The sequence below is a fragment of the Arachis hypogaea genome, chromosome 3, assembly GCF_003086295.3.
Source record: "Arachis hypogaea cultivar Tifrunner chromosome 3, arahy.Tifrunner.gnm2.J5K5, whole genome shotgun sequence".
Lineage (NCBI taxonomy): Eukaryota > Viridiplantae > Streptophyta > Magnoliopsida > Fabales > Fabaceae > Arachis > Arachis hypogaea.
This window is the reverse complement of record NC_092038.1, coordinates 131,348,231-131,367,151: the sequence shown is the minus strand read 5'-3', so window position 1 is coordinate 131,367,151 and position 18,921 is coordinate 131,348,231. Positions and strand designations below refer to the sequence as shown.

The 18,921-nt window shown below is 30.7% G+C and overlaps 1 long non-coding RNA gene across 1 annotated transcript; it reads right to left on the bottom strand.

Moving 5' to 3' along the window:
• Positions 1–6,029: 6,029 nt before the first annotated feature.
• LOC112771428 (uncharacterized) lies at positions 6,030–7,145 on the bottom strand. The gene is made up of 3 exons (XR_003187062.2): positions 7,041–7,145; positions 6,211–6,305; positions 6,030–6,084 (listed from the first exon to the last, which is right to left on the bottom strand). It is a non-coding gene; the product is annotated as an uncharacterized lncRNA (long non-coding RNA).
• Between the last annotated feature and the right edge of the window lie 11,776 nt (positions 7,146–18,921).

Here is an 18,921-nt window from a genome sequence, read left to right as displayed (position 1 = left end):
ACGAATAAATTGCCAATGTAAATAGGAAAAAAGTAATACATTAAAAAAGTATCATTAATAATAAAAGTGACCAATTTAAAAATAATTTGTTATATTGTTATTAAAAAAATTTGTTTTAAAATAGAAAGTATACGATAACTTAAAATCAGTACATCAAACCTATGCATGTAATGTGATAAATCAGAAAAAAAAAAATTATTTAGCTTTTTAAGAAATATAGGTAAATTTAGATGTTCAAAAATACAATTTCTTCCAACTATACTATATGTCTCATTTATTATCACAAACAGCAAAGAATGGAGTTTAATAAGAATACAAATTCACAGTTTAATAAGAATATATCTATGGCAAACATTGTTAAAACAAATAGTAAAATCTTTAAAATTTAGTGAGAAACAATTAGAAGTAGATATTTATCCTAAATCTTTTAATAAAATTGCTAAATGAAGCCAAGCATTCTCCTTCACCAATCTCTCCCGTATAAAATAATCAAAAATAGAAAAACCAACCATGGTTAGAGTGAATTGAGATGGGTTTAGCGATATGTCTTTTCATGATGTGAATGTCGATTCGAATAATAGTATCACAAACTTCAAAAATAAAAAAGACAGTAAAATAATGATTTCATTAATTAAAGTATATTAAAGAATTGGTTCATGTACATAATTCACATAAAAAAAGAATTCGTAACTATCACTTAAGTCCTAACTTTAAAAGAATTTAGTTCATCAATAACTTTCTATCAATAAATTTAGTCATGTAAATAATCTATAGTTCATAGTTGCAATTTGTAAACAATCATGTTACTTAAATCAAACTTTTTTTTGGTCAAACATTAAAAAAAAAAATCAATCAAGATTTTACGTGATTCTAAATAAACTATCGAATTAATCTCTCCTATCAAGTTTAAATCTAAATCTATTGTAATATTTTTTAAAATTTTTAAAATTGACAAATACTATCATAAGTGATGTGAAGATAGTATGACTTGCAACCTAAACCCACCCTACTAATATGTTTAAAGAATTATAATTTAAACTAAATGCTAATTGTTTCTTTCTTTTTTTTTGTAGATTTAGCTAATTAAAGATAGAATTTTGTATATGTATTTTTAATTATAATTTATAATAAATTATTGTAATTACTTAAATTTCTTTTATACTTTAACAAATAATTTGCATTTTATAGTAAAATAAAAAAAAATTTCGAAATTGCTTTAACAAATTGTTCATGACCCTCATTATGTCATCAATAAAATTGTATGCACAAAGGATCTAAAAACTTTTCAATTATGTGCATCCCTTTTAAAAGATCTTAAAAATATCGGCTTTAGTTAAAAATATTAATAAAAAAATGGCATCTTAGCTCTAGAATTGGCATGGCCACACTGCACTACTGTTGCCGAAGATTTTTGGTCCTTAATACAACATATTGCATTCTATACCTAATATTTCTACCTCAAGTAAAAATATTGATAAATCTTCATTTAAATTTTAGTTCTAGAGTTATACATTCTCAATCTTCATTTGCACTATTAGTCTCTATCTTTTAATGCTTCAAAAAAACATAAACTTAAAGAAGGAAGAGAAAAAAAAATTATCCAAAAAATTAATATTAAAAAACTTGAAAAAAGATATTCAAAAGAACATGAAAATATTACTGTCAATCATGAGTTAAAGAATACTTACCTAATACGGCCTTGTCAATCATGCAATTTAAATTTAAGTTCATCTTATCAAACTTTATGCATCCAATTTCAAATGTTAGTCATAAAATAAAATTTATGCAAACTTTAAGATAATATTTTTAAATTTTTTTTATTTTTTAACTTTTTAATAATTGTACCACCCAAAGTGACATAAATATAGATTTCTAAAATGGAATGGCATTGCAAAAAGAAGCTTAGTAATTACAAAATTTGCTTTTAATAGGAAGGTGTAAATGATTTTTAAGATATGTTGCATTTTTGCTCACATTCATCTTTTAACTTTACAATGATGCTTTAAGTACAATAAATATAACAAAGCACACCAAAGATTAAGAATATGTTCAATTTTTTTAACGGAAATGTTTAGTAACAAAAAAAAAATCAGCCAAAAACCTTTTTTAATCTTTGCTAAAAGCAAGGACTAATACTACTTTTTACTAAATTTCACAATAAATATTGTAAATCCTAATTAGTTCTAAATTTAAAATTTCTTATCCAACATCTTTCTAAACAAACAAATACAAACAGCATCTATAAAGTATGGAGTTACTCAAAGTTTAATAATGCTAATTATTATTTTAAAAATTTCTCATAAAATCATGTATAAATTTTTTCTAAACCTTAAATTCTAAACCTTTTTTGTTCAGCTGCAAAAGATATCATATTATTTCAATTCAATATCATCTTTTTAATTTAAAATCAACAGCAAAGGATATCCTAGAGTTAAAAATTATATCATTTAAAAACTTAAATCAAATTATTTATTAATTTTATAGAGCATTCAATTTATGCTTAATTAGTTAAAATGGACTCGATCAAAGGGATCTCATCCCCTCTATCAATAGTGAATGAATGAATAAAACTATATAGCCTCAAACTTATCACTTGATGTATAAAATTATAAAAATAAATCTATGTGCTAATGCATCAATCTTTCATATGAACTAAAAATCTTGAGGAAAACAATACCTAGCCAAAATTAAATTTCGTGCCAAAAACTGTTAAATTTTTAATAAAGTAAGGTTCGCTTTTTAAGTTAATTATACACCTAACAAATGTTATCACAAAAATATTTTATTTGCAATGAAAATAATCCCTTTTAAATTTTTAATACTACCAAAATAAATTATGTACTTTGACTCAAAAAAGTTTAAATTGAAGCAAGTATTTTATGGAAAGCAAGATTACCATTTTGTCAAAACTCATGGTGCATTACCAACAAAACTCTGCTACATATGTCTGTAGCTCAAATTAATAGAGTTTACAGCTAATTTTGCTAGTATGTCTAACATTTACTATTCTATTTTAGTAATTAGACACATTTTTTCTTATGAAATTGTATGAACCAAAAAACAATTAAATGAAAATACCACATAGAAGAAAAATTAGAACTTCAAGATAGTAAAAAATGAAGAATCCAAGTCTCTTGATGGCTGCAACAATGCACTGAAGCATCTAACTTTTGGATCTGTGAATTCCAAAACTAAAGACAGGTATATTCATGGTATGCAATTAAAAAAGCAAGGAATAAAAGGAGGAAGGGAGGACTCGATCAAAGATCTGGTATTCATTTAGTTCATCAATGAGGCTACCAGCCATGTCTTGATCACAAATTATAAATACTCTTCTTAATGTCCTTACACATGTACCTATTAAAACAACTGAAAATATGATGGAATCAAATATTATTAAAACTAAACTACATGAATCAATGTTAAGAATAAAAGGTTAATAATTGCTATAGCTCCTGGTGATAAAGATCTTTATACACTTTCTCAAATTATTCCATCTCATCATTATTTCATCCACTTTGGTCTTCCTCAAGTGTTCTTTCCTCTCCATTTTCTTCCTCTTCTTGTTCCTCCTCATCCTCCTCACCATAATCATTGACATCAAAATCACATTTTTCATGCTCCATCTACATCACAAAAACAACTCCTCAATCAAAAATAAAAAATAATGAACCACTATAATTGCACAACATTTTAGTTTCCTAAATGAGTAAGGAAACAGCTAATGTAGTCCTTAATACATGTGAAACATTAGCACTAAAAGTAACACCAAAAGCAAGTAATCAAAGAAGTTCTATCTCTATTTGACTTGGCAACTACAAATAGTTCAAGTTGCACAGTAAATGTTCCTCTTGCTGCTCATAAAAGATAGCATTTTGTATGCTCTAAATTGTTTCAGAATTCAAATTCATTAACATGTGGATCAAAAAAACAAAAAACAAATTGGAGCAGAGGGTGACATCTTTGACAACTCTATACACTATTTTCCAAAACAAAGAACTAACCTTCAGTTGACAAACTTATAAATGGTTATGGACTTATGGGTTTACCATTTTCCCCATAACAATATCTCCATTTTTCCAATCTAAACCACACATGCCAACATGCATCGGAGTAATAATTAAAATAATGTTAAAAGGCTCCTCTTAGGTCCTAATTTATGTTTTTATCCGTCTGTATTTGGATAACAAAAGTTGTTTCCTCCCTGTCCATGATTCAAAAGTAACAATAACATCTATTATGGACATGGAGCAAACCTAACTTTTTCAAATAAAAAGTGAATACATGTATAACAGAAGCCAAGAAATATATGACATCATATTACAACCACTTTCAAAATCATTTTTGCTATCAAGCTATGTTGGTGCACCTCTCATTAGTTTGCTGGAAGTTAGGAGTGAATCACTTGCTAGTTTACTACCAAACCTAGATTAACTAAATTCATTGAATTAAGATGGTTTCCTAAATTATATGGACTATCAACAAACACTATCTATACAGCAGTTTCTTGCTGCTCTTTCAGGATTTCACCAGTGAAATTCCAAGTTGTTATATCTATTAGAATGATGATCCATGAGTGTGATTGATGTTAATTATTTTAGAACATAAAAAAGAAGTAAGGCTACTTAGTTAGAGTACATGGAGAGTATTTAGTTAAATGACATGCACCTCCAAAATTTAAATAAATAATTTATTTATTTACTTAAGAGAACAAAATGAAAACGAAAAACCTCCACCCTACCACATTATTATTATCAATCTCATAAGCTTTACGCTTCATAACATCCTTTGTTTCATTAATCTTGCTCTGCAAAACCAAATTGTGTAATTTTTCTTTGCGACTCTCCATTATACAGGGCAATAAGACTCAGATCAAAGATATGAATCAGGATTACTTATTTATGTTCATGAAACATCATATTCACAGAACCAACAAAAAAAACACTTCAAAAAAAAATAAAAAGAAATATATACCTTAAAGGTATGACACACTTTGTATTCTATGAACTAATTCTTGCTCTAAAAAATAGGGGTGACATCTATGACAACTCATTCATATATGCCTGAAATAAAAAACAGCAAAACAAAATCAACAACAAAAAAAATTAAAAACTTGAGGGAAAAAGAAAAAGAAGACAACACTAATGTTGAAACACAAAGCCCACTAATGTTAAAGATAACAAAGAAAGACTAATATAGCATAAGAAAGTAGAAAGGTTCTTTTGTTGCAAATGAATGAAAACATTAGGAGGAAAAAGAAAGAATGCATACACTTTAGCAAAGTGCAAAATCAACATGACAAAATTGATCTTTAGACTAATATTTTAAATTTGTCCAATCTCGTGTTTATAAAAGTTTGCATATTCTAAATAGCTTACTATATCCAAATTGAGGGACCATTTCTTGAACTAAAGACGATTCTTTACTTATAGTCTTATATAATAACATAATTTAGATGAGATGGTAACTGAACCTTTTGCGAATAATATGATTCTGCTCTTTTAAACTCGGTTTCACCTCATTTATCTTGTGTAACACAGAGTAAAATAAAATTTCTTTTATACGTAAAACAATTATATACCAACATAGCTTTTCATGCGCATCCAGTTTATATATTAAAAAAATAAAAATAAAACACTAAGCAAAAGAAAGAAGAAAAAATACTAAGCAGGTGTGAGAAGAACTAATAAGTAATAAAAGAATTAGAGTCATCACAACACAATAAAATGATTTTAAATTAAAAATAAAAAAAATATAAAAAAATGATAGAGGGAAATGGCTAAACTTGGCCACAAAAAATCATATGTAGTAAGTAAATGTTACTCAGACAAACACACACTTGGGTAATTAATACTATAACATGAATTTGGTAATCCTCTAACGTGAGCATAGTGGTAAAGTGTGTAAGAAATCAATCACGTTGGCAATGATATAAAATTGCATAAAAAACAGGAGAGGTATTACAATCAAGATAACGAAATTTCAGGAAATCACCTATACCTTTGGGTGAACAATACCAAAATTGTCAATGTGCTTTTCGTTGTAAATGATTCTATCTTGTCTACCTGCAAAAGACTCGAGCTCCTTCAATAAGCAGTAGAAAAGTAATCAGTAAAAAGTTAGATTTTCTTTAAAAGAAAAAAGGGAGCATAACACATGCAAATATATAAAAACTCAAAAAATCTATGCAACAGACGCCATTACACTTACCTCTAATCACTCAATATAGTAACTTAATTTATCACCGGATGAAACCAAAGAAACGTCATTCTTTTCCATCACTCTGTCCACTAAACATGAAAAATCTGCAAAACACGTGGTAAAGTATGAGAGGCAGCAACATTTGCTTTAAAATGTAGATATCAAACATTTATTACAGTTAAAAAAGGAAAGAAAAATATAATTAGTCAATAAAACAAAAAAAAATAACTGATCATCATTTAAGTTTAATTAAACAACCCATTACCAATCTTCATCAACATAAAAACCGTTGAGGCCCTTTAGAGTAATAGTCGTTAATATAAGATCACATATAAATACAGGCATGAATCTCATTGTCACCAACTGAAACAATTGGTTCTTCTAATGCATAGGTAGGGTTGCTCGGCGGCTCGGCCCCATATATCTTTAATGTCTTAATAGGAACATCTAAAAATCCAAGTGAAAATTATACAGTATTAAATAATTCAGGAATGTCCACAAATTGTGAGTATATATTGGATATAATATGGATAATCAATCAGTACATGAAGCTGTATAAAACACTTTGAAAATAAAATTAACACCCATAAACAAAACCAAATTTGGGCCAAGTTTTAATAAAAGCACATGCATATATTTTTTTAACCAATCATAATCTGTAACCTACAAAATTTTATGTAAATTTTGCTCCAAATATTAGTAGAACTCAATCCATAACATTCACAGGAAAATGACAAATTCAACTCAATCCATTTTGGACTATGATTAACACCCATAAGGAAAGTGTTTTGTATAAAATATTTTAAAAAAAATAAAATATAGTTTTATTTAGGCAATACCTTTTGTTTAAATCTTTTATGTCTTCAGTGCTGATGTTAGTCTTCCATGCCCTCCATTAGGCCTCGACCACTTCCATCCATCAAACTCCCCTTCATTCCCGCCAACTGATCATAAAGCAAGCAGGTATCATTAAATTGCAGGTAAATGCTAAGCAAAGATGACACAATGAATACACAACACCACCACAAAAAAAATATTTCTCCAACAAAATAACCTCAGGTTTCAGCAGCAACACAAACTTCATCTTCTTTAATGTTTTTACTGAAGCATGGATTATCATATACTCGTTAAACAATTCAACACTGACAAATTACTCCATTTCATTGGCATATGGAGAATGAAGTCATGAACTAAGCTGGACTAATGGCAAATCTTCTTTTGTATGGAATCATTAAATTAAAAAATTAAACAATTGCATCATCTTGATTTCAACTTTTAATTAAAAAAAATAAACTATAAAAATGGTATCCATACTCTGAATCTCTGCCGGGAGCAACTCCAGCACCCTGTAGAGAACCACTTCCACTCCCTCAACGCCGTCCACGCCCTTCTTCAGCCTCCTTGCTAGGCCTTCCACGTGCCCATACATTGAGTAAAACTTAATGAAGATCCTCAGCCTCGTAGCAGCGGCAGCCACCCCATTCGACGATGCTTGGGCGTTTTTGGTGATGTCATCTGTGGAGGTGTTGTCACGGGGGATCGACACCGTCTGAGACATTCCGGCAGCAACGGATGAGAGAGAATCGCCGGCGACACACCTTCTTCTTATTGGGAACGCAATCTCCTGTTTTCCCTCTCAAGATTTTCAACGGAAAAAGATTTCAGAGGATGAGAATGAGAGTTTTAGAATGTCAGGGGGGTTCGGAAAAAAGAGGGTAGTTATGAGAGTGAATGGGAGCATGAGGAGATAGATGAATTAGGAAATTTGTTTTATTGGGCCAAATTTGAGCGGAAAAATTCCCGCTCAATCAACTGTACAACCACTTCCTTTAAAATCAAATTTGGGCGGAAAATTTAATTGGGATTGCTGCAATATCTTCTTTCAAGTGAAAGAGAGGGTTTGAGTGTAGAACAGTTTTAGAATTTGAATGGAAAATTGAAAATTTTTTAAATCAATCTGAAGGCGCGCAATCATCCTATCAAAAAGCTAGTATTTTCACTTTCTCCAGCTAAATGCTGGTTTTGGGATTGCTGCTCGATTCACTCCCTTCAATCCACTGGACAAACGACTCCCCTGAGAACTTTACACCAGATAAATAGGGACCTTGAAACAGATCACAACATTGCAGGAGAGAGAGTTTGAGAGATAAGTAGTTTCCTCAACTTTTCAGCTTCAAATAGGTTAAAAGAAAGATAAAAAAGGACAGAAGTTGTAAATAACGATGTATATGTAGGGCAGGAATGTAATTACATTGAAAACACGTGTTCCACCAAGGAAGCTTGTGGATGTAATTTCACTATTTTGCTAGCCATCTTTATAATTATAAATTGATAATAAAATAAAATTGTCTCAATAAGTATAATCATATAAGTTGTAATAATAAAATTATGAGTATTTATTTATTTTAGTCTTTAAATAATTTTAGATCAGATATTTTAGTTTTTAATTAAAATTAATTATTCGATTGATTTTTTAACAATTAATTTCATCATATCTCGCATAATTCTAACAATTTAACACTGCAAATTCAAGCTATACAATGCACATTCTACAACTTCAATGTTAAAATCCTCAATTTGTTCTCAACCAATTCATACTTAGGAAACTAATGACTATATCTTTCAAGTACTTGTTCTCTTCGATGGATCCCATGAATTTAGACAGTAAGTTCGATTTGTTAAGATTGGTTGTCGTTGCCGCCATCTCCCTCCTCTTCTTCCTTGTCATCTCCATTGTCACATTGTCCACCACTCTAATTGCTTCTTTAAACTTGTTATCCGAACCAATGTTCAGTAATCGCTTCAGTTTCCATATGAGCAACGACGACGACATTACTTGCTGTACTGATAGCTTAGATGCGAGGTCGAAACTGTCTATTAACTTGGACTCCGGGAAAGAAGGAATAAAGCACTCGAGATCTATTTCAAATGAGAATTTGCATATGATGTCGAAAAAAATCTTCTCACGATGTTCTAATATCCAACAATCTATATTACTTGCCGGAAAGTGAAGAAAAATGTGCCCTTGAGATAGTTGTGTAACTTGGTCTTGAGGATGTGGTGGACGTTGTCGGGATTGGAGGTGATGCTGTTATCGAAAACGTGGAGGTGGATACTTCTGGTGGGTGAAGTGCGGAAGACGTGAGTATACCAGTCACAGAGATTTGGGAAGTGTGTGGTTCATGACATATTGAGGTAGGTGCGATACGTATGGCAGTTATGCCATGGTTTGATCTTGGAGTTAAAGAGGAGGAAGGAAAAGATGGAGAAGAAGATTGTGAAGGTGAAAAAAAGAGAGAGTATGAATGTTAGGATTATGCGAGATATAATAGAAATTGAAAGAAAATGGTATCGTTTCTGAACAGAAGGGGTCATGGATTATTTTATCCCCTATTAAAATTGTCAGGAACTATTTTGTATTCCGTTAGAATTGACGGAGCAAAGTACTTAAGTGACTGACAAAGATAATTGTTAAGAACTAATGGAGAATTAATTTTAGTTAGAGAATAAAGTATTTGATCCGAAATTTTGTGGGGACTAAAATATATAAATACTCTAAAATTATAATTATAATAGGTGTTTTTTAAGAATATTCTTTTAAATTTTTTATCTATCAAATATAAAGTATTACACGCTTTAGAAAATAAAAAGCATTAATAACCTCTTAATCAAATTTACCCTACTCACCCAAAATAAAATCTCGCGTAATGTTTCATTTTCCTTTAATGCGTTAAGCTGGCATTAAAATATGATGATGATAACACCACCAAATTTAAAATTACCAAGAGACTTGTATCCAAACAAACCCTTAACAAATCTGAGGACGATAAAAGAACAAAGAACGAACGCCCCCGGCTTGTGCGGTTTTGAAAAAGAGTAGAGTAGCGGCCCTTTGACGCGAACATTGAGAAACTTGTTCTGAGCCCATTGGATCTGAAATTCAAATTCATATAGTCGATTGGGCCCTTTAGTTTGTCGTGGGCTTTTTCTACATTGTTGATGCCACCTCACGATTCTGGAAGCATCCGAGTTTCAACTGATATTTAATATTTTGGTGATTGTTAGGGTGCTTTACAAAATGGGGCTAATTTATTAAAATATATACCTAATTAATATTTAATACATTTTAAATATTTTTTTACTTTAAAAATTAATTTGGATAATTTAAATACCAAAACAAAAAACAGCATAGAATTTCTCTATTTTTATTTCTTAACAAAAAAAAAGGATATTTGCTATATTTACAATTATACAATTGTCTGATAAAAATTATAGAAGGTTGATGATTTTGTGGCTGATGTAGACTTGCCTAAGAAGGATCAAATTACATAATGATTAATAAATTTTGATCCATTGTAAATATATACTATTTTTTTAAAAGAAAATCAAATTTAATAGTATAAGTATATATAGATCAGTTTACACCAATGATTTATCAATCAAATATTTTAATAATAATGTAAATATACATGCTAGTTTGTTAGAGTATACAACAATGATAAAAAAAAAAATCAAGAAGCTTTAGTAAAGGAATAATTATGTTATTCACTAACTAGAATTATCTGTTGCAGCAGCAAATTAATTCAACTCAAGGTTTGTCTTTCTGTTATAACTAACTTCTGTACTCATGTATATAAATAGATAGATGTACTTATTATATCCTATCTTATATCATCCTATATATTATCATCATCATCATAATTGTAAAAGACAGTATGCTGTAGCAGAATTTCAAGTTGTCAATCTTCTTAAGCATAGTGACTCTGTTCATGTTATGTTTATCATTCCACATGCCATACCATGGTGTATATATATGCATAGGGATTGGCTACCAGCATCTCTCAATATCATAATACTCGCATATATCATGTTCAGATAGCTGGTAAACACCAAACAAAGATTTCTAGATGTTTTACCTCCTAATTTCTCCTCTTTCTAGCTTAATTACTAAAAGGAAAACTAAAAAGAAAAATATAGATAGACAATGAAAATATTAAATAATGTGAGCAATAGATATATCGAGAATGTTCATTTTTCAGTAAAATATGATATATTTTTGTGAGATAATATTAATTTTAATATATTATTAGTTATAGTTGAATATTTATTATCTAGTTGTTAAATTGAAAACTCGAATCTTTATTTGATGTAAGATATTCAATAATTATGGCTTTTGCAAAATGTTACATTAATATTCAATAAATACATGATGAGACAAGCCAATTTTTTTAGTAAATGCGAGTATGTTTATCCGTGCTTTATTTATTTTATAAAGCTTTGACAAACTAATGAAAATCAGAATTGTTTAGTCAATTTTATTGTGTCTTATAATTAGTCAAATTGACATAAGAAAGAGAAGATTCAGTTGCGTAAAAGTTAGATAAAAAAATGAATGGATGTTTATTATTAATTTTTGTGTAGGTTTTATAGGCATAAATGGTATCAGAAGATATATAAAGTTATAGTTTTACTAAAATTATTTAAAAAGAGCTGTTTCATCTTGAGCCGAAAATTTGATTTGTATTAGTTAATAGAGCTAATACTAAAAAGAGGGTGAGCACATTGAGTGTTATTGATCCTAATGACAATTTATGTGTACTATGTAGTAATTAAAAATGTTAAAAATATTCATGAATTGTTTGTTGTCTGTGAGTATTTTTGACAAACGTGGTGTACTTGGGCTTGCGATGCTGGGAGTTTTTGGACTTTTTCAGGCATGATAAAGAAACATTCTGAGAGTTGGATGACAGTGACAATGAAAAAAAAATTGCAAAAAATGGTTGATGAATTTGTCATCTATTATTTCATTTATTTAAAATATTTGATTAAAAAATTAAAAAATATTTTACAATAAGATATTGGATATTGCGAATATTATTGCATCTTCAATAAAAAACTACAAGGAGTAATATTATAGTGTTGTATTGATTTTTTTAGTTATTGATGGTAATATCTAAAATAATTAAAAAAAATTAAAATTTGCTTTTTGTCCCATGTTTCTTTTTTTTACGATTCACTTTATTGTGTTTTAAAACAAAATTCAACAACTATGTTCTTTTGCAACATGTTAATCAATATTCAATAAAAACATGATGACATAAGTCTTTTCTTTAGTAAATGCGAGTATGTTTAACCATGGTTTATTTATTTAATAAAGCTTTGACAAACTACTGCTTTTAAAAGTTTAGAATAACTTTTTTAGTAGAGAATCATTTGCAACTAGATAATGACAATGTGCGTGTGTGTTATTATTGTAATTTGCCAACTTGATGATGAACGTCAATTTAATGGTACGTGGGTTTAGAATAAAGAAAAAGGAACATTGTTATCTAGATTGGTTTGCATTGGTGTATTCCATTTAGGTCATGTCAACCTTGTATATGTGTACGCTTATTCGAGGCCATTTAAGAAATGTAATCTTATGGAATTCGAAGTGTTTGGCAATTGATTATTGGCAATAGATTTGGGAGTGTTGGTGTTACTATAAGTGCCAATATGATCCTCCATTATTGTTATTTTGCAAGTTAGGAATGCAATCATGAACTAATTAACGCAACACTACTTCACGTATTTACATGTGACATGTCATCTCTATTGTTAATGTTAGGCATCTTGATTGGTACTTGGGCATCTGCCATTTTCAGGCAAGTTAGGACAAACTAAGAGGAAGTTCGGTCTCAGTTTAGTTTAGCCTTTGGAAGTGACGACGATTCGTTTTTATTAAGTGGGTGCAGTGCTGCAAGGCTTTAGTTTTTGACTTTTTATCATGTGGTTGGAAATTAGCTTATTGGTCGCGGCCAAATAAAAACAAGTTAGCTCATCACTTTGTAACAAGTTACAGGTTTGATTGATCTATCCGGAAATGTAGAGGTGACAAACGGGCTTAAATTCACCGGTCTAGTTTGTGTAGTCTGCTAAAAAAGATGGATTAGACCGAAAAATTGGGGTCGTCAAATAGCAAAAATTCGTCTAATCTATATCGCTTAAACTGCGGATTTTGGTAGACTTTGGTGGGATGGGATTGTCTTTTCTGTCGGGTTTAGTGTTTCTTGGCAAGAGAATATTTTTATAATTTTTTTTGCCAAAACCCAACTTCTTCCAACCTAACTTACAAGAGAATGAACATGAAAATTGAATATTTTAGATTATGTTTATTTTATTTTGGAAACAATATTTATAATTATGTTTTGGATTATGTTTATTTTGCTTTTGAGACAATATTTATAATTATGGTTTGGATGAAAACTTGGTTTATAATTATGTTTATTAAATATTTATAATTATAAAGACTTAATATTTATAAATATAAAAATTATAATTTTTTATATTTTTAGAAATGATAAATTTATTAAAATAATTGTAAAATTATATATTATTTAATAGTTCATGGTAAAAAAATAGGAGATTTAGTGGACTTAGCCCACCAACCTATACTTAGACAAGGTAGGTGAAATTTTATGACTGCTTCACTATAGACGGGGCAGGGCGGGACGAATTTCTCTACTTACCACCCATACAAAAATGTGATTTGTAAATTAATTAATTTATTTTTATTTTCACTAAAAGTATTTTTATTTTCACTAAAATTATGTTGACGTGGCAAAAAAGCTTGATCGAGTCTGTATAAATAGTAGTTGGTTATCTATCTTTCCAGAGGCTTATGCAGAAGTTTTAAATAGGCTTCAGTCTGATCATTGCCCTATTCTGATGCGTTGTAAGGGTCGTCCTCAGCCTAAAGGGAATCGACCTTTCCGATTTGTTACTGCTTGGACTACTCATCCTGGGTATAGGGATATTGTGAACCAGTCATGGTGGTCTGGTAATAGAGGGATTCATGGCAAGCTTTCGGAAGTACAGAAGAATTCACTAGAGTTTAACTCGAAGGTATTTGGTAACATTTTTGTTAAGAAATGTGAATTAGAGAAGCAGATTAATTATTTACAAAAGCGTTTGGAAGTGGTGGATAGTATTTATTTGCGTCAGAAAGAGCAACAGTTGCTTGATGATTATAATAATACTCTAGTGTAAGAAGAGCTCCTATGGTTTCAAAAGTCCAGAGAGCAGTGGGTTAGGTTCGGGGATAGGAATACAAGATTCTTTCATATTCAAACTCTTGCGCGAAGGAAGTATAATAAGATTCATGGCCTTTTTCTTAAGGATGGAGTGTGGGAAACTGATCCAGAGGTTCTGAGTCAAGAAGCAGAGTCTTTCTATAAAAGCTTATTCTGTCATTTGGATGATATTGATTTGGGTTGCCTTGGTGATGTGCATCTTCCTTCTCTAAATGAGGAAGTTTGCAATAATCTTACGACACCAGTTACTATGGAGGAAGTCAGAACAGCTGTTTTTCACATGAACTCTTTTAAAGCTCCGGGTCCTGATGGATTTCAAGCTTTCTTCTTCAAAGAATATTGGGAGATCATTGGTCTTGATGTTTGGAAGATGGTTAAGCAGGCATTCTCCGGTGTTACTCTTGATCCGAGAATGTTGGAGACTTTACTGGTTCTCATTCCAAAGGTTGAATCACCGGTATCTATGAAAGATTTCAGGCTGATTAGTCTCTGCAATGTAGTTTACAAGATCATCACGAAGGTCCTTGTTAATAGGCTTCGTCCTCATCTTGCGGATATTGTTGGCCCGCTTCAAGGAGGATTTATTCCGGGACGAGGAACTCCTGACAACATCATTATTGCTCAAGAAGTCCTCCACTTTATGAAGAAGACTAAATCAAAGAAAGGCACACTGGCATTTAAGATTGATCTGGAGAAGGCTTATGACAGAGTTGACTGGAGGTTTTTAGCTCATACCCTTAAGAGTTTTGGTTTTCCTATTCCTACACTTAATTTGATTATGAATTGTGTCACTGCTTCTTCTTTATCTATTCTTTGGAATGGGAGTCGTCTGAATGGCTTTACTCTTAGTCGAGGTCTTAGACAAGGAGACCCTATGTCACCCTATCTTTTTGTGTTGTGTATGGAGCGATTGGCATGCTTTATTAGTCATCAGGTTGATTTGGGCTTGTGGGAGACGGTTGCTATTTCTAGAGGGGGACCAAGAATATCCCACTTAATGTTTGCGGATGACTTGCTTCTATTCTGTAAAGCTACAAAGAGACAAGTGCAAAATGTGATGTTGGTTTTAGAGACTTTTTGCAAAGCATCTGGGATGAAGATTAATGTGGAGAAGTCTAAAGCGTTTTGCTCTAAGAATGTCTCTGCAACAAGGAAAGAGATTTTCACCAGGGTATCCTCTATCAGATTTGTCCAGGACTTGGGCAAGTATCTTGGAGTTACCCTTAGCCATTCTAGGGTGACTCGTTCAGCTTTCAATGGTGTCCTGGATAAGGTTCGGAGTAGGCTAGCAAGCTGGAAAGGGAGTTTACTCAATCGGGCTGGTAGACTCTGCTTGGTTAATTCTGTTGCCGCCGCTATTCCCACGTACTAGATGCAGGTCTCTATTTTTCCCAAAGGAATCATTAGTAAATTGGAGTCTATGATGAGGAATTTTCTTTGGAAATGACAAGTTGATGGAAGATGATTGAATCTTGTTAGTTGGAAGGTACTAGTTACTCCAAAAAAATATGGAGGTTTGGGGATTAGAGATCCTTATTGTGTAAATATTGCTCTTCTTGGGAAGCTAGTTTGGACTTTTTTCCAGCAGCCAAACAAGCTATGGATCCAATTGTTAGATGCCAAGTACCGATCATCTCTATATGACTGTTTTAGTTATCCTAAGAACAAGGACTCTCCCATTTGGAGGTGTCTTTGCAAGGCTTGGAAAGTGTTGAAGGATGGGTTTGCTTGGTGTATTGGAGATTTGAACCAGAATTTTTTGTTTTCTAGTTGGAGGAGAGAAGGACGGTTATCTAATGAGATGGATTATGTTCACATTTCTGATTCGAATCTCTGGATACAAGATATTTGGTCGGTTGGTAGGTGGCATTTTGATACTCTTTATTCTCCTTTATCTCAAAATCTGAAAGGTAATATTCTCTCTTACAATCCAGATGAACAAGCAGGTCCGGAAGTGGGTTGGTATTGGAGTGGGTCTGCTGCCAAAGTCTATAACTCACACAATGGTTTCTTGTGGTTGTGTAAGCAACTATTTGGTTGGGAGGAGCGGGAGAATTGGCTTTGGCTTTGGCGTCAGCTTGTTCCGGAAAAGCATAAGTTTTTGGCTTGGTTGTGTCTTAGGGAGGCTCTTCCTACCGCAAGTTTTCGCTTTAGAAGAGGGATGTCGTCATCGGATAGGTGTCCAAGATGTCTTTCTAGCCAGGAATCGGTTTTACATTGTATTCGGGATTGTCCAAAAGCTCAGCTTGTCTGGCATAGGTTGGATATTTCTTGTCATCCTTTGGATTTGAAGAACTGGTTCTTGTATCATAGCAGAGAGCATCCGTTCAAGTTCTTTTCGGGACTTTGGTGGATATGGCGAGTAAGGAATAATGACATATTTAATCCCCATGAAACTTGGCTTCTGGAAAAAGTGATTTGTCTGGCATTAACTTCAGAAAAGGAGCTTAGGAATATTTTTGAATTACAACGTATGTCCCTTCCTTCTACTCTAAATGGTTTTTGGAATCCCCCATCCATTGGTACTTTTAAGATTAATTGTGATGCTAGTTATTTTGGTTCGGGTGATAGTGTTGGTTTTGCTTGTGTTATTAGAGATTGTAATGGGAGTTGGCAAAGGGGGTGTTTGGGAATGATTGAGAGTAATAGTATTCTTCAAGGAGAATTATTTGCTATTTGGAGAGGATATCTCTTAGTTTGGGATGTGGGTCAACGAGATGTTATTTGTGAGACGGATTGTGTGGAAGCATTTAATCTTCTTACTCAAGATGGTTTTGGGTTTATTGATCCATTGGTGCTTAAAATAAGAGTTATCATGCATTGGAATTGGCGTGTTGACTTCCGTTTGATTATGAGAGATTCAAACACGGTGGCAGATACTATGGCAAAGATGGTGATGAAGTTACAACTTTCGCATGTGGAGCTTCTTTCACCTTGGGAAGAGTTTAAGAGTAGTCTTAAACGGGACTGTCCCTCTATTTAAGAAGTTCCTTGTTTTGTTTGTTTTGTTTTTCTTTGTTTAATTTATTTCAGTCACCAAAAAAAATTTGTATTTTTCTTTTATTTTTAAGATTTTATGAAAAAATATTTTGACTGTTTTATCTCTTTTTTGTAAAATTTTAAAATAAAAGATATTAAAAATAAAATACAAACTATGCACACTTAATTCTCTCGTATTTTACATAAAATAATTCAGCTTGTACACCAAGATGAGAGAGGATTCGAATAAAATCTCAGCCTGAAAATAAAGATAAACAAGAGCTTATTTAGAATTTAGTTAGTATATCATGTCATCAATTTCATTAGGAGCAATATTATATTATTAATAAAATTTATTATTTTTTATTCATATTTTATATTTTAAATACTAAAATTTTAATTTTAAATATTAAAATTTAAATCTTAAAATAAAAATTAATTATTAATATTGACTAATATTAATAAAAAATATTATCACATATTCATATTTGATCTACTGTAGTCTATAGATAGGGTTGAGTGTAAATCAGATTTAAGTGCGACCAATTCACACTCTATATATATATATATATTATAGGTATGTGCTCTCACTTAGTGCAAAAAGTTGTTACCATTAAACTAAAATTATCAATTAATAATTTAACACCTTTATTTATATAAAAATTAATTTTATTTTAATGATATATAAATACAACATTATATCATAATGTTTTTGTGTTTGTGTTATTAAACTAAGCAAAAAATTTTATATAGAATTGAATATTTGATGATTATATTATTTATGAGACGATTGTATTATTTGTATTAAATTTTTAATTTATATACTCATTAGGTTATATAATAATATTATATATTTGTAAAAATTTACAGATAAGATCGTATATCTATAAATTGAAAGTGAATAAGATTAGAGTTAAATTATAAGATAAATTAATAGAGTTAAATCGAAATTTGTAGATAAAATTATGATTGAGTTCAAATTTTATCTATCCTACCCATTACTATCCTAATGTGGAAGGCTCACCCACCGGCCATGGCGGCTCCACCTAGGGCATTTGTAATCACGATATTGTAGCATAGCCATAACTCCATCCGATATTCTTTAAATATATAGCACCATTATATGTTATTCATTTATTTTAGATATCTTTACAAGTATATCGTATCGCATCCCTAAGAGCTAATGACACCACCATTGGCTGGCTCAATTCCAAACTCTCAATCCTCACACTCAACTCTAATTATGTGTTTCGGTATTTCAAGTAACTTGACTACTCGACGCAGCATGTCTATAAAAATCTTAAGTGAACCAAACGCATTATTATTTATTTCTATATGAAATACAACGCACTACCTAATTATGAAAATGATCGAAGGCTATATAGTTTGAAACTAAAGGGAGTCATAATTTGTTTTTTTTAATGTGTTGTAATTCTTAATTATTATTAAAATAAATAAAAAATTTTAGATATAATAAATATATACTTACAATTATTAAATTAAATAAAATAATTTATATTATTATTTTTCTAGTGTTACTCCCTAATTATTGCTAGGTGCTAATTCTTTAAGTATTCGCGGCCAATATCAAACGATTAATTTCTAAAGCGAAAAATTATTCAAATATAATGCTAATAACTTTTACTTGAGTGTTTTTAATTAGTAGAAA